At 35.6% G+C, this 23,046-nt stretch overlaps 1 pseudogene; it reads right to left on the bottom strand.

Annotated features, from left to right (window-relative positions):
- Window positions 1-21,723: 21,723 nt before the first annotated feature.
- LOC149167086 (uncharacterized) lies at window positions 21,724-22,407 on the bottom strand (annotated as a pseudogene).
- Window positions 22,408-23,046: the final 639 nt, after the last annotated feature.

The raw sequence follows: 23,046 nt of genomic DNA, 5'->3' as shown, positions 1-23,046 counted from the left end.
CAACTTCCTTTCAATGACTTTCTCACAAAATGTCAAATGGAGGACTATTTTGAAGGGGACATGAGAAAGTTTAGGAGGGATTCTTGATATATGAATTTTTTTATTGTATGATTCTGGTTCTATCCTCCAATCTCTGGCTAGACTCTTAAAACACCTTTTCAACTTGGGTTTTGTCTAGTCTATATTTGGAGGCCACATTAGATACAATGATGAGTTGCTCAATGGTCTTCCATATTTTGGTATGCTTACTTGTCACCATGTTTATGATTTCATCTATATAGGGTAGTCCCTCTTCAAGAGATAATCATGGCCTCATATTTTATCAATTATTTTCAAACCAATCTAGGAATTCCACTTGGGTTTTCAAAGTTTGATTGGTACTCTTTAATTCTCTATAAATCTTTCTAAACCTTTTTCCACTCAAACTTTTTTAACTCACATTGGTCATGGAAATCAACTACTTCTATGTGGTAGAGTTGTATTATACTCACTTGGCCGAAGAATTTTTTCTATGCCTTTCTAATATTCTCAGACATTGTAAGAGCTTAAACATGGAATTCCCTCATTCTGGTTCATTTTTCACTTGTAAGTCTAGCTATTCCCTTAAAACAGACATTTCCCATTGATGTTGGTCTAATGTATCTAGCGGATTTTTATTGTGCAACTCTATATTTCTTCTCTTAAGGTAGTGAATTTATGTACAATTGTGTCTTGAATCCATTGCACCTCTAATGCATATTATCTATTTAAGGCAACAACTTTGTAGGTTTTAACCCCGTATAGAAATTACCTGCATACGAATTCTAAAAACAGAAAATAAACAATGGCAAGAGCATAAAACATAAAACAGATATACACAGAGATTTTCCCTTGGATCCCAAAATCGAGACTACTAGATTGATTTTTTATTATTTTCCTTCCAATGTTACAATACATATATATACATGTCGAAGCATTCATAAACCCCAATCCATTAACCCTGGATTAGAACATAATTGTAGTTCCCTTGACCGAATCTAAAAAATAACATGGACAAAAAACCATCATGCCCAAAACCATGTGTGAAATCCATCAAAAAAACCATAGGTAGGTCCGCCCACCTAATATAGGGTCCAAAAAAAAATATTGGGGTGTTGCCCCAAACCTCGTGCAGGGGGTTGCCCCCCCTGTGACTCCCCTGCTGCGCTTAGTGCAATGTACAGGGGGGGCTACCGCCCCCCTGCGCGTAGGATAGTCGTGGAAAGAATATAACACACACCCAACATTCTCTCACTTGTTGTTTTCTTTCCGCAAGGGGCCATAAGAGAGCTTAATCATTGATCCAGCCCTGTAACGCCCATTGTTTCTCTACACCAAGAGAACTTCTTAGTGCTCACATACTTTGTCAATGCATCTGCAGTATTCTTCAAAGTGTCCACCTTTACCAACAACACCTTTTTTTCCACAACCATATCCCTCACAAAGTGATACTGAACATCAATGTGCTTTGTCTTTGAATGATAAGTAGGGTTCTTTTCCAAGAAAATTGCACTTTAGCTGTCAAAATCTATCCTTATAGCTCGTTGTACTAACTCCATACTTGAACACAATCTCTGCAGCCAAACTGCTTCCTTGCTTACATGAGTGGCTGCCATGTATTTTACCTCTGTAGTTGAAAGGGCCACTACAAATTGTCTCTTACTCATCCAACTGACTGCACCTCCAAATAAGTTAAGCACATACCCACTTGTAGATATTCTCTAATCCAGATCTCCAGCCCAGTCTGCATCAACAAAGTCATGGATGTCCAAAACTCTATCCAATCCTGGTCTTCCTTGGTAGCACAAACCATAATCACTAGTGCCACGCAAATACCTGAAAACCCGCTTCACTGTTGTCCAATGCTCCTTCCCTGGGTTTGACATAAACCTGCTCAATACTCCCACTGCATGTGTACTTTCTGGTCTAGTACAGACCATTGCATACATCAGGCTACCAACTGCACTTGCATATGGAACACGGGACATGTCCTCTTCCTCTTCTTGTTTCTTGGGACACTGTTCAGTAGATAACTTTACACCTACGGGAATAGGAACCTTCATTGGTTTACCATACTGCATATTAAACCTCTACAATATTGTCTCAACATACTTCCTCTTGTTTAACCAGAGCTTCCTCTATTCCCGATCTCATTTAATTTTTATGCCCAAAATATAGTTTGTAGCACCAAGATATTTCATGTCAAATTTGGAGGACAATTGGGTCTTCAATTCCAGGATAATTTCCTTTTTATTTCCAACCATCAACATATCGTCCACATACAAGACCAAATAAATAATGTAGTCACCAATTAATTTAAAATACACACAGTGATCTGCTTTGCTTCTAGTGAAGCCAAGTCCCCGTATAAATGTATCAAATTTATGATGCCACATCCTTGGTGACTGTTTTAACCCATACAGAGACTTTTTTAACTTGCATACCTATTCTTTCTTACCCTTCACCACAAAGCCTTCAAGTTGCTTCATGTAGATCTCTTCTTCCAGATCCCTATGAAGAAATGTTGTCTTCACATCCATCTGTTCTACCTCAAAATCAAAATCAGCAGCAACAGATAAAAGTAATCTAATAGAAGCTACCTTGGCAATAGGATAAAAAATATCACCAAAATTAATTCTTGGCACCTGGGAATAACCTTTCTATACCAACCAAGCTTTGTATTTCTCCACCTTACCTTCTGCATTCATCTTCTTCTTAAACACCCATTTGCTTCTAATGGGTTTCCTTCCAGCGAGCAACTCCAGTAGATCCCAATCCTCATTTTTGTGCAAATATTCCATTTCATCAGCTATGGCCTCTTTCCAGAGTTTTCCATCCTCTGAATCTACTGCCTCCCTGACAGTTTTGGGATCATCATCAGTAATATATAAATAAAAATTTGAATAGAACGCAGATGGACTATACCTTTTTGGTTTCCTTCTTTCTCGAACTGATCTTGTCACAGCTAGAGTTTGTGGCTCCTCATCTTCTGATTCCTCTTCTGTTGTGGAGTCCTGATTCTTCCTCCTTTAGTTCAAACTCTATCTTCTCATGTTCCTGTGGTAGGACTTCATGTTTAATAACATATTTCACCTCTCTAAACACCACATCGTATTTGTACACAACCTTCCTTGTTTATGGGTTCCAAAGCTTATAACCTTTTAAACCATCATTATATTCAATAAAGATGCACCTTTCAGATTTACTATCCAACTTGGTTCTTTTCTCCTTTGGAACATGCACATATGTATCACATCCAAATACCCTCATATGTGAAAGAGAGAGTCTCTTACCAGTCCATACCTCATGTGGAGTCTTATCCTCCAACATTGATGAAGGTGATATGTTGACTGGGTAACATGCAGTCTCCACCGCCTCTAAACCATAATTCATGTCCTAACCTAGCACAACTGAGCATGCTTATTTCCTTTTCCATCAACGGCTTGCTCATTCTTTCTGCAACTCCATTTTGCTGAGGTGTGTATGGAGTTGTCTTCTGTCATGTTATACCACACTTCTTACAAAACTCTTCAAATTCCTTCTTGAAAAACTCTCCACTGTTATTTATCCTCAACACTTTTATCTTCTTTTATGTCTGGTTTTCCACCAGAGCCTTAAATTATTTAAACCTGTCAAAGATTTTAGATTTCTTCCTAAGGAAATATATCCATGTATTCCTTGAGAAGTCATCTATAAACTATACATAGTACATATACTTACCGAGTGATGGAATTGACACAAGTCCAAACACATCACCATGCACAAGCTCTAATGTTTGTTTTTCCCTCTTAGCACTAGAGGTGAAACTCACCTGATTTTGCTTCCCATATACACAAATTTCATAGGAATCAAAATCCAGAGATAAATTAGACATACCTTCTACCATACCATTACCATGAAGTATTTGAACGCCCTTCTCTCCAATATGTCCAAGCCTTTGATGCCATAGCATGGTCTTTTATCTAGAGACCACTAGATTTTCTGCTCCACTTTTAGGAACCACGGAACTATTGCACCCATCAGTAACAATGTTACCATGAAGCTTGTACAAAGTTCCAATCCGAACTCCCTGCATCAATACCAGTGCTCCCCGAAACATCTTGCAAGTATCATTCTTCAACACTGTTTTTACTCTTGCATCATCCAACTTGCTTACAGAAATCATATTTCTAGCCAATGCAGGAATATGCAGAACACCCAGGAGTGTTCTAATCCTTCCACCTTACAGCTTCAACTTGACTTTTCTGCGACCATTGACTCTAGCCTTCCTATCATCCCCTAAGAAGACATCACCACCATCATATTTCTCATACTTGCAAAACCACTCTCTATGGGGAGTAAAGTGAAAGGATGCACCTGACTCAATCAACCATGCCTCATGATCTACATGTGTACTTGAATAAGAAGCCAAGTACACATCCCCACCTTCATCTGAGGTGGTTTTTGCCTCTGCAGAAGGAGCATCATTAGATCCCTTTCCTTTCTCATGAGCTTTAGATTTACAATCCCTTTTGAAGTTCCCTTCCTTTCCGCATTTCCAGCACACCTTTACAGGTTTTCCTGGAGATTTAGATCTCCCTCTAGATTTAGATCTCCCACTCGAGGACTTACTTTTGTTTCTGTTATGGGATTGTCCTCTTTACAGACAAGGCATCACCATTCTGGCCCTCCATATTTTTCCGTCTCATCTCCTCTGACATCAAGGATGAGACTATTTCATCAAACTGCAAGGCAGTTTCATTGCTACCTATTACAACAACCAGACTATCCCACGAATCTGGTAAAGAACACAACAAACTGATGCACTTATCTTCATTTGAAATTTTAATATCAATAGATAATAAATGGCTTACCACAGTGTTAAAGTCGTTCATATGCTCTATCACCGAGTATCCATCTTTCATCCTCAGGCTATACGGCTTTTTCCGTAGGAACAATTTATTCACCAGAGACTTAGATTGGTACAAAGTCCCTAACTTGTCTCACAAAGCCTTCATTGAAGCTTCCCCTGATACATTCAACAATACTGAATCTGAGACACACAATCGTATTATTCTCTTTGCCTTATGGTTCAACTTCACCCAGTCTTCAGCTGACATTGTTGTTGGTTTAGTACTTGGATCTACTACGATCCACTGATTTTTATCCACCAACAAATCCTCCATCTTGAGTTTCCACAACTCAAAACTCTGACCATTAAATTTCTCCATCTCTATCTTTACACTGCTTGCCATATTATTTCACCATGAGAATCGATCCCGCAGATCTCCCACTGAACAGGGTCTACCACAGGCCCGAGAAAAACCCCTCAGCAGCAAATGTGTCCCCTTGAATCCAAAAACAACTCTGATACCAAAAGTAGGTTTTAACCCTGTATAGAAATTACCTGCATACAAATTCTAAAACCAGAAAATAAACAATGGGGAGAGCATAAAACATAAAACATATATACACAGAGATTTTCCCCTGGATCCCAAAACCGGGGCTACCAGATTGATTTTTCATTATTTTCCTTTCAATGTTACAATACATATATATACATGTTGAAGCATCCATAAACCCCAATCCATTACCATGTGCGAAATCCATGCACAAAACCATAGGTGGGTCCACCCACCTAATATGGGGTCCTAAAAAAATTTCTCGGGGCTCTGCCCCGAACCCCGTGCAGGGGGGAAATCGCCCCCTGCATACCCCCCCCCCCCCCCATGTAAGTTAGTCATGGAAATTTGACTTCCAAGAACTCTTTCTATTTTAACTTCTCTTCTAAGGTGGCAACCGAGATTCTCTATTGGTCTATGTTAGTGAATAGATCCTTGACTGAGGAGGAATTTTCCTGAAAATTTTTTCATATGAGTAAGGATGTCTTAGGAGACCATATGTTTAGGGTCTAGGGTGAACATCTCCTGTATTTCCATTTCACTTCCCACTTCAAACTCAAGAGCGACACCCATCCTTTTCTACATCTTGGACTTCTACAAAATTCTCTATTGTTTCTTACAATAGAAATACTTTTCAAGGGATACTACATGTCCCCCAATGTTGTTAGTGTGAAAATTCCTAAACAACGTGAATAACTCAAATGGGAGCTCAAGAAAATGACGATAATTTTGACGATGATAATGATCATGGTGAAGAATGGATGAAAATCCCTCCTTTATATAGCCAAGTATGGAGTTAATCTCGAAAATGGAGAATAATAAATATTATTGACCAAATTCAGATCTAACTACTTGGAATACTTTATTATATTTATTAGAGAGGGAAAAGGAATTTAAAATAATTAAATTCCTTTATTTAGAAATAATTAACAAATAAAATGATTTATTAATTATTTCGCGAGAAACAAGAAAGGTGTGAAATCAAAATAATTATTAAATAGTGATTTAATAATTATTCTAATAACATAAATAAGGAAATTCAAATAAATAATGATTTATTTAAATATTCCTAAGGGATTTAGTCAAATGTGACAAGGAATAATTATTAAATAATGATTTAATAATAATTCCTAGAGAAAATTAAATAAATAATGATTTATCTAATTATTCTCATGGGGTTTTTTTATTTAAATCAGAAAATAATTTAATAAAAGTGGTTTACTAAATTATTTTCCATAGTGAAAGTGATTTTACTATGGTAAAATTAAATCCACATGGTGTATTTCGATCCACCTAGTTAGAAATGGCTAGGTGATCATTTTTTGGTGATAACAAATGTCATATGTTTCTATGATTGCAAGGTATTTAAGCATGTGTGCTCTGACGATTGTGGTTATTGGTGTGACAAGGGTACTGGGCTCTTAACTTGTGCTTCCCTCCCACCCTCGAAGATTTCCCTTTTCCCCTTTTTGGAGGGCTTCAACTTTCTCATACCTTTTGTGCTCCTCCTCCTTTTGATGGGAATCTCCCTGCTTCTTTTTCCTTCCTCTTTGACCACCTTCCTTGCCATTTCTTCTATTCTCTTCTTATCCCATTCTTTGGTGGCTTATTTTTCCTATCCCTTCTCCTTTTCTCCTTCTCGTTTTTCTATTTTATCTTTCTCTACCATTGTGGTATGAGATGTGGCTTTAGATTCTTCCTTCTTATTCCCATTTTCTACCTAATATCTTCAAAAAAAATTTGTTTTCTAATCATTCTACTCTTTCTCCTGTCTTGGGTGTTCTACACTTAATATTCTCTCTTCAATGGTGTGTCAATGTTTATTCACATCCAAGGCCTATCATTTTAAGAGTTGTTGACTCCTTGGAATGTTTTTCATTATTTCTTGAACTTTCTCATATTATTGAGTACCTTATCATATGCCCTATTCTAGTGATTCTTGGTGCGAATATGGAAAATAAAATTCAATTCCTTGGTGAGAATGTTAGTCGACAACCTTTTTTGCATCATACTTGTGGATTCTCCCCTAAAATATCTTTAACTCTTCAATATTCTTAGACTCTTCTCGAGCGTATGGTATGTTCTACAACAGGTAGCTCCAAGCTTCAAAGTGTATGTCAAGTATAAGTGTTTATTGTTGCTAGCTGAGAAAACATTAAAACCTTCCACTTTCATAATGTATGTCACTTCTATAGTTGTCACCATGTCAAGAACGAACATGGGAAACATATGAGGTGCCTTGGTGACACCATTGATACGAAGAAACATATGTCACTCCTTGATGAACCAGTCATTGATCTACCTAATTCTCTCTTGGGAATCTTCTGTTAGTTGGGGAGCAATCTAATTGAAGATTAGCTAGCATAGCACGACTAAGAAATAGTCATAGATATATACAAAGAAGGGCTTCTGTTCATGGATCCACAGGTTATTACAATATATGTGAACCATAATTTCATGAGGCATCCATATTAAACCCATGATAAAATGTACATGTAGTGCACATGATGTAAACCAAGTAGGCTAACAAGTAAAATATGTCATTCTCATTCAACTCCCCTTTCATATACTACAGTATAGCCTTGTGTAGGCTCTTTGAAAGGCTCATGGTATGATTAAAAATTTTCCCCCTTTCGATGGCTGGATTTATTCGTGGCGCCTACTCCAGCTTAAGGTGAGTCACATCTCTCTTAACATAAAACTAGTTGACTAGTGTAGTGGTGATCTTATAAGCTGAGAAAAACTACAAGTTTGGGTTGACCCATTTATCCTTCTCTATGAAGGCTTTCCTATCTCTCTATTAATCATGTAATACCTCCATAGGTGAGGCATGCTTCTCCACGTAGGCATCCAAAAATTATCTTTCTATATATATCTTAGGGGATTTGAGCTTGTATATATTTAATATTTTTGAGTGTTTATAGGAACCCAATTCCTCCATGTTGTCACCAATTTTAATGCAAGTACCAATCCTAGTGTGTTCAAGGAGCCATTTTATCATATCAATTATGGGAGGATGGTTGGTCTTACAGCTAGGAAATGGACATCAGACTTCATAATGTTTTCATAGGCAGCATCACCTATTTTATCTTCATCAAAATCCTTTCCTTCATAATTTCCCTCCAAATCAAGAATCATGAAGAGACCCTTGCTCTTGTGGTGTTCATCTTGCTAGAGAATTTTGTAGATGGCTAACTGTAGAGTCTCATGAATGTTTTGTTTTTGACACCATTTCCATCCATTTTTCCTCTTTTCATCATTGCTATCAACTCAAATAGAATTATAGATTTTGACATGGTAAGGTACTCATATGTATTATTTTTCATAGTTATTAATGTGCCTTATTATTAAGTTAAAGATTGTAATAACTACGGAATTAACACGAATCTGCAGTTGTTTTATGATTCTGCGGCTATATCCATGGTTTGTCGGATTCTAGTACGTCAACCAAGCAAAGAAGCACATGGGCAGATAGGAATTGATCTCCTCACAGATCTCCTATTCACCCAAGCCAAATCATCAACGGAATCGCCCAGTGGCACAGTCAAGGACGCAGGTCAACATGTGGATGAACAGAGCAGCGAGAATTCAAATCAATCATGACTCTCTAATTTGCTTTCCAAATAGAAAATCGTCGAGAAAACTTAAAATTCTCCATTATCATATTAGCATTTAGATTAGGATTGTTTTTAAGTTTTTAAGACATGAAAGTCTCAAAACTGTTGGGTGCAAATGCTATATATATATATATATATATATCTCTGTAAACAGAAAACACAGACACACAGACATATATGTAATTTGTAATTAACAGTTTCAAGTTTCATGACTCTGTTCCTTTTTAATTGAAGAAGTATTCTCATGAATATCATGTGCAGTTAGTTGTTGAGATAGAGTTATAAACCTGTTGTTTTGTGGAGGGCCCCTGCAGACAGTCGAGGTTCATTCATTTGCTTATTATTCAGTTAAGTTCATTTCATTATTTTCCAGAATTACATTATTGTAGTTTCATTTCTTTGTAATTATTTGTTTACAATTTTCCATTTATTTTTTGTCAATTTCAAATCATTTACATGCTTTCTAAAATAGGATTGTGTACATAAATCTCCTTCCTTTTTATAAGTAATCATGTTTGTTTAGATCACATTCTTTCTGCTTTTGTTTTTATTATTTCAAGTAAGTTTGTTAATTGTAGTGTGTAGATATTAATATAGATTTCTTTATAAATTTTATCTTTGAATATAAGTAATTCTTTTTAGAGTAGAAGTAATTATCTTTCTAGAACATTAATTTAGATAACTCTGTTTTTATCATTTTACATAGTAGCTAACAATAGTCAGTAAAAGAGGATCATGATAGATTGTTTTATTTTTCCTTTTCAAGAGTTGATTTTATTGTAAATATTTAGTTTTCGTTAAGAACATAGGAACAAAGAGAATCCTTAAGGAAAAATCCACAATCAATAACTAAATAAACTCAAAAAGGCTTCTAGCATATATAGTGCACTTAAACTTCACAAGTTTACCAACTCCAGTCGATAATTAATGTAAGCAATTTAAGAACATTGAATTGACTAAACACTAACAAATCTAGAGGATCTATATCCCTTGTGGTCAAGGATGTATTTAGGAGGAACATATGTTGGGGTTCTTGCTATCATTGAGCATTGGGATTTGAGATGGTATTCCCTTAACAAACCTTGATTTCTTGGTAAAAACTTTGTCATGGGGATTCACAAGTTCCTACAAATGAAATGAGCCAAAAATAATCGGGGAACGCTAACTACTTATACAAATTAGAGAATAAAATGCACTTGAAAATAGGACTATTAAAACTTACCTCTAGCGACAAAAGGTAAAGTAAATTACTAGACTTGAGAGAAATATTTTTGGCATGAACTTTGTATGAGAGATGGATTTTCTTAACTTTAATTATTTGAGCAGAAATGTTGTATGCATCAAGGATGGAAGAATTTTAAAAAAATGACTCTAGTCGTGGCTTTATCTCTATTATGCCAGGAAGGAAAAGGCTAGGAAGGTAACTCCCAAATTGATATTTTCATTAATGTAAACAAAATTATATAACATGATGAGGTGTGACCTTTAGGATTCATATTCCAAGGTCACTTCCAATTCTACCCTTTAATTTTAATTTATTTACATTTTTCTCACCCAATCCCTAAGGATTAGTTGTATAACATCCCCCCCCTATTCTGACGAGATGTATATGAGTCCAAGAATCATTTTGAATCTTTCAAAATTTTCTCTTCCAAATGTTTTGGTGAAGATGTTTGCAATTTGCTCATTTGTGGCACAATGTCATAGATGAATAGTATTGGCATCTACATTATGTTGAATCAAATTATACTTGGTGTTGATATGTTTAGTTGGATCATGGAATTTGGGATTCTTATCCAAATTAATTGCAGAAGTATTGTAAATTAGAAAGGGAGTGTAGTTCACTTGTTTCTTCTACAATTATTCAATAATTTTCCTATGCCACACAATCTCCTTGGTTGCTTCTAAAATTTCCACATATTCTACCTCTGTTATGGAATATACTAGAACTAATTGTTTGTGTGACGTCTAGTAGACTGCTCCTAATCCAAGACTCATAACATAGCCTGAAGTAGACATTCCATTTTCCTTATCTCCATCAACTTCTGAATCAGAATATCCAATCAAGTTAAAGTCACCAACCTATTAATATTTGAGTCCAAAGTCTTGAATTCCTTTCAATTACTTTAGAACACTTTTTTACAATAACCCAATGTCCTTCACAATGCTTTTGCATAAACTTGGAAAGGATTCCAACAAAAAATGAAATATCTAGTCTAGTTTTGGTGAGGTAGATAAGACTTCCCACAAGTTGTCTATACTTAGTTTCATCCTCAAATTAATTTCCCTCTTCATATGTGAGCTTTAGGTTTTGTTCCATTGGAGTGGACAAAGGATTGCATTCAACCATGCCAAATTTGTTCAACAATTCTCCAATGTACTTATTTTGAGAGAGGAATATATAACTTCAATGTTGGGTCACTTCAATGCCCAAGTAGTAGTGAATGCATTTCAAATTCCTTCTTCAACTCTTTATTTATGGATGTAATATAGTTTGCACTATTCCTTGTTATCAACAGATCATCTACATGTACTACAAGATAGATAATAGTTTTTCCAACTTCATTGATTAACAAATCTGCATCATCAAGATTAAAGTGTTTGAAATTTAATTTCAGAATATGCTCAGTCAATTTTTCTTACCATGCTCATGATGCTTGTTTTATGCCATATAAGGATTTGATGTGTTTGCATACTTTATGTTCTTGTCCCTTTAGAACAAGGCCTTCTGGTTGAGACATGAATACATTTTCTTTCAAGTCTCGTTTTAAGAATGAAGTCTTCACATCCATCTAATGGACATTCTATCCATCTCGAGATGCTAAGGCAAAGAGAGTTTGGATGGTGGCCCATTTTTCTATGTTGGAAAATGTCTCTTCATAATCGACACCTTCTTTCTATGCAAATCATTTTTCCACAAGCCTTGCTTTGTTCTTTTCAAGTGAGCCATCTAATTTATACTTATTCTTGTAGACCCACTTGAAGCTAATTAGTTTGGTTCCAAATAGAGGGTCCATTAACTCCCATGTTCCAATCTTTATGAGAGCATCATACTCCTTTTGCATTTCTTCTTTCCATTAATCATGAGAAGCAACCTCTTTAAACGAATTTGATTCAAAGTTAATAGAAAAATTCAATTCACAATCATATGAAACATCCATATCATCAATAGAATCATAATCATCTAACTCGCCTCCATTTGTCTGGTGGATCTTTTAGTTCCTATCTTTCTCATTTTGGGAGACCTTTTTGAGATGATTCAGGATGCTCTATGATTAAGATGGGGCTACTTCAAGATTTATCCTTCAAACATCTCAATCACATCACTCAAAAGGTCTTCCTTCTTTGAACGAGTGGTTGGAACTTCATGAGGGGGAGGCAGTGCTTCAAAAGGAGATTTCAATAGATTGATCTAAGATAGGGACCCCCCATCAAGATGTGGAATCTCATTATCAAATTCATTCTTATTATTTGGATCATAAAATCTAATTGAGATTTCACTCAACAATATTCTAAGTCTTGTAACATTCAAGAAAAATCACATCTTATAAACTTTGTATTTACCTCATCATAGAGACAATATTATTTTATGGTATCTGAATACCCCAAGAAGATTCACTTTCGACTCCTTGTATCAAACTTACTTTTTTGTTCCTTAGGAATCAAGGCATACCAAGTGGAACCAAAAATCCTAATATGCCTTACCAAAGGAATTGGCCATACATATTTCATGAGTCTTATTTTTGAGAAAATTAGATGGACATTTGTTTTCGACATATGTTGCACACGGAACTGCATCATCCCAAAACATCATCTTTACATTTTTTAAAACATCAGGGAGTGAACCACATACAAAATAGTCATGTTCGTTCTTTTAGCTACACCATTTTATTGAGGATTGTATGGAACAATAGTTTGATGTTGAATCCCATGTTGGTGAAGATAGTTTTCAAATTCATTAGAAGTGTATTGTTTTCCATTATTAGTATCGATAGAGCCTATATGTGATCGTGCATCATTTTCAATCCATGCTTGAAAATTTATGAAAGTTTCAAAGGCTTTAGATTTACTTTTCAACAAGTGTACCCGACAAACCTTGGTGTAATCATCAATAAAAATCATCATATATCTATTTCCATTTGAAAAAGGAACATGCATAGGGCCACACAAATCAAAATGAATTATTGCAGATTTATACATGCTCTAGAGGCAGAATCATGAAATGGTTGTTTTCTATGCTTTCCAAGGATACAAGCATCACATTGCTTCAATTTCCTTGGAATAGTTGGCAAACCAAAAACACCATTCTCTTTCAACAAACGAAGATTGTCATAATTAAGATGTCCAAATCTTGCATTCCATATAATATTTGATGGAAATGTACCTTCATTGTTCTAAGGCATGCAGAGTTCTATGTACAAGCATATGTTCCTTGCAACTTCAATAGTCTTTCCTCCTTTATTCTAGTCATGGCAATTGTGTTGTCTCATGATTTTCTTATCTCTACTTTTCCATCAAACATATGAATGGAGTATCCTTAATTGTGAATGTGAATCAGAGACAAAAAGTTTCTCCACAGTTCTAGAAGATAAATTACATCATGCAGAACAAAATCATAGACTCCAATTAGTTTAAGCTTGATGATGCCAAGTCCATATCGCTTGAGACTTAACTTGTCTGAAAAGTACACTCCTCCATATACATTGTCATTGAGGTCATCAAAGAGGTCTTTCCGAAATGTCATATGTCAGGTTTCAAATGTATCAAGTAGCCATGCATCTTTCCAAGAAGCAAATGAAGTATGAAACAAATCCTCTGTTACTCCAATATTGAAATGGGCAACAATGTAGTGAGTAGATTCAGATGTTTTACCTTTTGTTAGATCTTTCATTTTACCTTTGTCTTTGTTGCATTATTGCTTGATTCTTTCCCAAGGAATTCTACATGTGGATGCATCATGTCCATCTCTATCATATTGAATGTAGTGGAGATTATATCTTTCTCCTTGATTATTTTTACTCCCCTGCCTCTATGGTTCTTCCTTCCACATCCTCTTCTACTACTTCTTTATTTAGGAGAAACTTATGAATAATTCTTCTATTTTTTTGCAAGGCACAATGCTTCTTTAGGGGATTGAGAAGTTGTCCTCCTCTTCCCAAAATCTTTCTCTCATCCTATAAAATTCTCCGCAAGAGTGTCAACAAGAATGTCCTTGAGTTGGGAAATAACTTGTAAGGATTCAAGATAGTGAGAGTATGTAGGGTAGAGGGCCATGAAAAAGGCTCTGAGAGGAATGTCCATATTAATTCTAGTCACTTCTACATCATGAATGATGGCTCTAATCTCACAGGATAGGGCTAAGGGGTCATCATCCTTCAACTCAAGATTGATGAGCATAATCATCAACTGAACCACTTTCAGTTCTAAGTGTGAGCCATATAATTTTTTTTAATTCTTCAACATGTCATAAGCATTTGTAATTGGAATAATATGATGACTCACCTCTTAATTTAAAAAATTATAAATTAAGGCATAGGCCTTATTGTTCATGTTCTCCCAAATGGTTAGTTCTATATCTTATGTGGGCTTGGCGGGTGCATTGCCACCTTCTCCTTCACAGTTGCCTTTCCATAAGTCCTTAAAGATGAGAGTGTGCCTAACCTTTCTTAACCATCCTTGGTAGTTATCCTTTCCACTTAGTACTACTCCAACAATGGAGACAAGAGAATGCATCTTTACCAATAGTTTCTCCTCACAATAGTTGTCCTTCCTTAAGCCAAATTTCTTATTTAGCAAGTGTGCAAAACTTGGAAACAATCGCTAATAAATATCTTTTTAGAAACATATCAATGTTTAATTCAAAAGTCAGTCCCCACACATACACCCTCCATTTCAAAGACTTGTATTTCCCTTGATAATCTCATAAAGTTACCCTTGATAAACTCATAATAACTTCAAATTATCAAATATACTTGGAGAATAATTAACAAAAAAAATACGCAAGAATTTATCATAAGAATCTACAATGGATGGGACACGTTTTTACAATAAAGAAAGTTGTGAGCCTTGAGAGTAGTTTTCTCTTGACTATGGAAAGGGTATTGTGTTCCTTTTGACAGGTTTTGCATACATCAACGCTTTCATCTCACATGACAACCTTAAAACTTTCTGCTTACAAGATTTCCAGTTGCATGATTTTCCTGCCCATCATTTTTTACAAAGGATAGGGGGAAATGTTGATAATGGTAGTGACCACTATCCCATATGGACTGGTAGTGAAAATCCTAATGTTTTCATAGGCCTTTTATTCTTATTTTCCTCTAGGATGTCATTGGTGTTTGAAAATGCAGTGACAAAGAGTGAAGCCATGGCGGCTCTCAAACTAGCACTGCTTACTTCCACCACAACGGGATAGGTATGAGTGATGATTGTATAAGACCCACTGTCTCTAACTAGTGAAGTTGCTAAGAAGGCCGATTTGCAAATAATTTGACAACCAACACCAATGGTGGAGGAGAAGTCATGGAAGGCGTTACTAGTTCTTTGCTCTATATGGTGGCATCAATGTCAAGAATTTGGTTTATGGTCTCTACGAGATGCTTGGAACAGAGAGCAAGGTAGGGTAAGCCCGGATCATGACCTATAATTGGATTCAGAAGAAGTGGTAGATACCATTATTCTCAACCAAGGGAAGAAATATTTGTTGGTGTTGTTTAAGATTTTCTATAAGGGTGGACCAATTCCTTATATTATTTTGCAGACCTATTTCTACCTGCAAAATATCCAAAAATTAAATGATTAAAATGGAAAACAAAAATAGACATGAAATGTATCTCTTTCTATGAAAGAACATGAGATACAAAGAACAAGACTATGGAGAAAATGAATGAAATAAGGTCAAGAATATGGGAAGCAAAATCCTTTATTAGCAAAATCTTGTATTAGTTTATGGTGAGCAATAGTGCTCTAGAAATATCCTAAAGGAAGGTCCCTCTTCCCTATCTTATGCAAGAAAAACTCTCTCCTTAAATAAGTTACAAAAAATATCTTAATGGTGAACTCCCTCTCAATGCAAAGCAATTCTCATTAACTTGGAAATTTTGGCAGCATAACTTTGCATAATATTCTTCTTAATTTTTGCTCCAATTCTATTGGTATATATAGGCCCAAGTCCAAATCTTGGCTCCCTATAGCTCATTAATGAGATGTGTCCTACTAGGAGACAAGGGGAGTCCTTTGAGGGCTCCTTAATTCAAATTCAAGAGCAGAATGCTTTGATATTGAGCTTTCAAAACTTTTCCTTTCAGTAGAAGTTGGATCATTCAATGTGAAGTGGTCCACGGGCTATCAAGTTGTCATATTGTAGATTTGCATGGCTATCAAAGAAACAATTGTGAGGATATTTGCAAAAAATATTGTATTTATTTTAAGCGGTTTGATTCCTTAAATGAAGCTTAGGAACCTTTGATTTTTTGTTGGTTCATGATGTTTTCTAGTCTCACTAGTACACTTGTGCATGTTTTCTTTTGATGTTGATCAATCCTGACATTTGCAATTGGGTGTATGATTTTTTTCGTGATTACGGTTGCCCCCCAATGTATGAGGTTAGGAGAAAACATATAGCCAAAATACATCATGTTTTCTTTGCCTGGTGATGAGTCTTGTTGACTTCTACTAGGGAGATTCTTGTTCGAAAAGTGTTGAGGGGATCATTCAAAAGATACTAGAGAATCTAGTGGTGATAGAAAATATGTACAAAGATATATATATGAGGCGGGAATTTCCCATGCTCATGATCATGGCTCTAACTAACATGATTGAAAATGCAGAGGATAAATCTTGTCAAAAGATGTTGAAGTGCTCATTTGTTGCATGCTAAAGTAGATTACTACTTTACCTATTGGGGAATCTATGAATTTTTTTTGCTATGGATGCCCCTATACATGAGGTAATACTTAAGAGAAATCACACTACTAATGCAAGTGCCATCCTAATGTATGGCTCTTCGAATAGATGAGAGAATTGCAATTATCGCAAAGTACGACATGCCTCTGATGTGAAAATTGTGCTGGTGTCGAAGATCAATAGGTTAGTGAAATCAATGGTAAATGATGATTCCCACTGTTCCACCCAAGGTCAACCTGAAGTGTGAGTGAAGACCAAGGTGTTGCTTTGATCCTGGAGAATGAAAGATGATTTCGTTAGGAAAGAAAGCCTGACAGTCTAGAAAAGAGATGTTCCAAGAAATCCACTTGATTTTTGATGTATAAAATCATATAATGGTGACAAGGGAATGATAATTTAGGTTAATTACATAAGATGGATACTATAAACTTCCCAAGGTTCGAACATGTATGTAAGTGGCAGCAGCCAAAACAAAGTTGAAACAAGGTAAGACCCTTGAGTCAAGAGGATGGCTAGGGGAGGTGTAAATGATTATTCTGACTAGGAAAAATGGGTCAACTGAAATATGATATTCTAGTTAGAAGTGACATGGGGACATGAAATGAAATCAATATTGCGCAGATGGTGTATGAGAGTTGTGATCCATCCAAGGATGACTAGGGACTTTCATTGGGTACTAGATGTAAAATATGGGTGAGGGTTTTTATTCCAAAATAATCTTCGTACACTTCCCAAAATAATTTAAAAGTGGTTTGGAATGTACAAATATAGAGACAGGTTCCCCAGATGTGCATTGACCTATGTGATGGTGTAAGAGAATGATTGCAGATGGTGATTTCCCATTTGGTTGGTCTCGGTGTGGAGAAAATGAAATGGGGATGATCTTGCAAATCGTCTATTATAGTGTGGAGGTGTGAGAGGCCAAGTGCAAATGTGGTGGTGCATTCATGGTGACCGATTGGATGAGTGCATAGTAAGGGTGACAAGCAATTAGATGAGAAGAAGAAATGTAGTTGTCTTTTAGGTCATGTGAGTGAATGATTCACAAGCGAAAAGTGATGGACATGGATGTCGATAATGCAAGCTCTACTACTGTATGGGGTGATCCATGGTGATGGAGAAACTATCAACCGTGGCAGACATTTACCATGTGCAAGAGGAAGGTGATGATACATGTGATCAGGAATGAGGACCTTATGGTTAAATCGGGGTAGTTTCTATTGGGTTATGCATTTTTTAGAGGAGAAAATTTTGTTGTGTCGGTGAGGAATTTTACCTTGATTGTCAATTCACTATCAGAGGGTTAGGTTCCATGTTGAGGGAAAAAGTGACCTGTGAGTATGAAACCCGACAATAAATGAAAGTACCACATAGTTATAGTTGATAAAAATGAATATGTGAAAACAATGAAATAATAGCAAGGGGTGTTGAGCCTCCATTTTGTCCAAATTTTCATGATTTAACTGAATAATTTTATGCCTGTACTAAGTGTCTATAATCATTATTATTTGTTTTGCGCATTATTAAGTTATTATCTAGAGGCATTTAGAGCTGACAGTTGTTGATCTATGAACTCTTCTTGTTTTGTTAATTTAATGTGAAAATGTCATTAATGTCAAGCTCTTTTGTGGTAGGTGCTAACATTCCTATAGTAGCAGTTCCTATACCAGTTGTGCCTGCACCAGCTCTGCCTACACCAACATGCCTCCACCAACATGCCTGCACTAATTTGGGGCTTTCATACATTGACACATCTCTAGGGAAATATGAAAGATTTTTTTATTCAAAATATTGTTTGAACACTTCCACATAAGCTAAGATACACCCAGGTCGTACGGATTTATGTTTAGGCAATAATTAATGCCTCAGCCCCAAATTCGCAGCAATTTCCAAAATGCCAACTTCTGCCTCATTTTCCATGCAGGTGAAGGCGAATGGAGAAATTATAGAACATGGGTTTTGGTCCTAGTATAGCAAATTGACAAAGCCTCAAATCGATTTCTAAAATTCGTAATGGTATAAAAGTTACATAACGGTCTTTGAGGTAGTTTTCTAAAAATAGATTGTTTTTCCATAATCTTAGCATCTCAGATTTCAAACAGTCATTTTCAGGCACAATTTCTAAGGCAATGGATCTGAACCAGAAAATTATGAGAGAGGTTATTATTGAAAATATAACAAGCTATATTTCCTCCAAACAGTTTTCCGAAATTCGTAATGGTTAAGGAGATACGCAGACTTCTTTGGAGGCATTTTGTTAAAAAAACTGATTTTTCCAGAATTGTAGAAAACGGCCAGATTTGGGAAATTCATGCCAGATCTTCATTCCTTCAATGGGTAAATGGTTGTACTGATATTCTATTGATGAATATCAGTTGGGATTCAATCCCCATGTTGTTTTCTAAGGAATAGAGCCAAAATTATCATGAAAGAACATTATAAAAGGAAGGAGTCACGTAGGTGTGAAGGCTGGGTTTTTGTATATGGTAGATTGTATTATGTAAATCATATTTGTTTGCAGGAGGAGGGAATCGATCTTGCTGTGCAGGAAGGGAGGAGCTGCGCACTAGTGGGATGATCCCTCGAGGGGACCACTAGAACCAGCGCAACATTGTTTTATGAATTTGTAACAAGACTTCTGAAATGAATTTCTTTGGCATTAAATTCTGAATTTTGGTTTCTACTCTAAAATGAGTTTATTTGGCAATCACTTCTGAGTAATTTTGTTTCTCCATACTGTTCTAAAGATTGTGACTTAATCGTTGCAAGGGAAACGAGCTGGATGGTTGGGCCCACCAGCTAGTCTGTTGCCCCAAACCTCTTAACTTTCTTTTGTTGCATTTTAGTTTGCTTGGTGTGAGTGTGATCTTAGATAATTTCACAATTTCATTTCATAGCTCTTCTTTCAGTCATTTCATTTTCAATTTCATTCCAAAAGCTTTATTTCACTACTCTAGTTATTTAAGTTTAATATCAATGCTTTTGGATGTATTTTCATAAAGGTTGAACTAAAGTAAATGGTGAATGTTTTAACTGCATCTCTTATTTATTCTTACAAATATTTACCCTAATCTCATTGTTGCATAACAAAGTTTATTTCCAGAACGCAATGGTGAAATAATTGTTGAGCAAGAATTCTGGTTAACTTAACTTAACATGTATTCATATTTGCCTTCGAATATTATATGAGATGGATTCTTGCACTTTTGCAGAAAAAACACTTATTCCTGCACCTCTGCAAGCAGATGCCCGGATCAACATAAGGAAAAATTCTGAAACTTGTTGGCAAAATGCTCACATAATTCTTCATTATAATTAAATGTTGCATATATTATAAGGAAGTATTTAATAAGATCAGGGTAAGCAACACGAAATGTTTATTGGTTCATATTGTATATTTCTCTTACAACTAAAGTACTAAATTGTCTTTAAGAGAAGCAGTGCATTATTATCTTGATTCATTTTAAAAACATTCGATTATTTCCTTAGATTAGTTGGAATGAAGTTGCCGTGCGATTTCTAGTTTAATTTAATGCTTGCAACATAGCATTAATTTTTAAGAGGTTTTACATTCCTTATTTCTTGAATCACTTTCTTTTGAATGGGGCCTACATTCCTTTGTTCCCTGGACAATTGAAGAAGATTAATTGTAGGAGTCAACTCAACCCAGAAGAGGAGCTAGAAGTAAATTCTCAGAGTGTGTTTACTTTGCTTTGAAGAGTCTTGTTTATTTTTCCTTAATGATGCTCCTTTTGAATTTCTTGCAAGAGCTTGGTTTTTATTTAACAGATCCCTGGGGTCGTATTCTGGCATATATTGTGCTACGCTTCTAAGTTTACTTACCCGGGTTGACAAGTTAAATGTTGGTGTAAATATTGCACTTATACCGCCCTACAAGGGTCACCTTATGGGAATCTTGAGCATGGTGATGGCCAAAAAATGATAATTTTGGCATGCTGAATTGAAGTTGACATAATTATTTCTTTAATTAATGTGGTTGTGATGTGACCCTTGTTGATCCATAAGGTTACGGGATAGGATGAGTATCATTTTTTCCATTAAATGAAACACCCCCACTCCACCCCCAACCTTTTGTTCATGGTTATAGCTAAGTTGGCCTGCGAGTCTGCCAATTCAATAGGTTTAACCTTGTATATATAATACCTACAAACAAATTCTTAAAACTAATAGAAAAGATACAATGGCAATCATAGATATTTTTATTTTGGATCCCAAATCGGGGAAATCATATTGACTTTTCATTATATTCCTTTCATTGTTACAATCTATTATATACATATTGTAGCATTCATAAACCCTCGATCTATTAACCATGGATTACAATATAATTGTAGTTCCTTTGACCCGATCTACAAAATCATGGGCATAACAACCATGAGCTTGAAAACTGCTAACAACAAAAACCACTTGTTGTAAACCAATAAAAACGGATGCAAAAAAACTGCCCAAATTGGTCAATATACTTCTATCCCATTTGTTAGTCTACGCAGGATCTACAACAACATGTAGAAAATCATGTCATATTCATAGAGCAACCACAATGGTCACACTAAATTAATTTTATGACTTTTCAATAAGATTAACTTCACCAACAATTTTGCACATGTTTAATATCATCTTCTTTTCTCATCTATGGATTAAGATATTAAGTGAAATTAATGGAGCAGGTTAGAGAGCTGGAGGAAACAACATATCATGTTTTTAAGGACTAAACAATGAGGGGTATTTTAGAAACATACCCATTGCTCTGCAAAAGGATATTGCTTTTTCATGGAAATGTCCTACATACTCCAAAATTCTTCATTTTTGGCCTTTTGATTTATGTTAATAATGTGGTGTGAATCAGGAAGTTTCCTATCATGAAATATTGTTTGACCCATCTTATAGTAAGAAGTATGGAGATTGTTCAATGTCATCAAAGATATAAGTATGTCCAGGGTTGTAAGGGCTTCTAGGCTTACCTATCTCATTCCCTAGCTTTAAGAAACTCTCTAGAAGGCTCCAACTCCTTCATGGAGGTGTTCTTCGAGCTTCCAAGTTCTTCAATTTTGGCTTTCTAATTTATAGTACTAGTACGCTACGTTAGGCAGTTTTATGCAAGGACTATTCTCTGACCCATCTTGTAGTAAAAAAGGAGACTGTTGAAGGGCATTAAATGCATTAGTCTCTCTAGGCTAAAATGGATTCTAGGCTTGCCAAGCTCGTCCCCAAACTTCATAGGCTTGGTATGGGCAGTGTGTCAATGAGATGTAGAAAATTGTGTTTGGATTTGCTTCAAACTTCCCATTGCTAATCATATGAAGCATATCTCTTTTGTATTGAAAATCCTAGACCGAAGATGCTTTCTTTGGAATGACCCAGAACTGTGAAGAAAATTATGGACCAAAGAAGCCACTAAAATCACACCTTATTCCTACTAGACCTATAAGCCTAGGAATACTGGTACTAAACGGATGTATATTCATGTCCACTTTTTTGGTAGTTTTCCATATTCCTTATGAAAAACTTTTTACTTGTTTTTTTATTAGATTGCTTATGTAATGGATTTCTAGTCTTCTTAATATTTTCCTAAAAGTTAAATCAGTCACCTTGAGCATATGGTTTATGGAATTCTTAGACTGAATATTACTCCTTGCCCTTCAAATTCATGTTTATTAAATAATGCTTGTAGAATACAAATGGTGTTCACTATGCATAGAATTTTCCTAGATTTTTTATTCAACTCAAAGACAAATATCCTACCAAATTTGAGTTTCTTGATTGTAAGAAATATCATTGCTCGACAAACTTCCATATTGACAAAACCTTCACAATTTTAGTGGGATTTAAAGCAAAAATTGAAGTTCACGAAAGAATGAAAATATTTCAAATCCTACTTGTTGGAAACATTCAAAGGGATCCAAAAGGACAAGAACAATGACAGAGCACAAAAAGCGAGGAAAATGGAATATTTTTGAGTAAACATCAGTGGCAGTTACCATAAAATCGCATTTGTCTTTTATGGAAATAAATGTATAGTTGTTGCAATAATCCATCATGTCTAAACCACCATGAGGTGAAGTAAGACAATCAAGTTAATTGTGATAAATATGTTACAATAATCC

The sequence above is a fragment of the Pinus tabuliformis genome, chromosome 5_1 (assembly GCF_031772625.1).
Source record: "Pinus tabuliformis cultivar Carrire ecotype Pingquan chromosome 5_1, CPIR1, whole genome shotgun sequence".
Lineage (NCBI taxonomy): Eukaryota > Viridiplantae > Streptophyta > Pinopsida > Pinales > Pinaceae > Pinus > Pinus tabuliformis.
The sequence above is the reverse complement of the archived record's forward strand: the minus strand, read 5'-3'. Positions and strand labels throughout refer to the sequence as shown.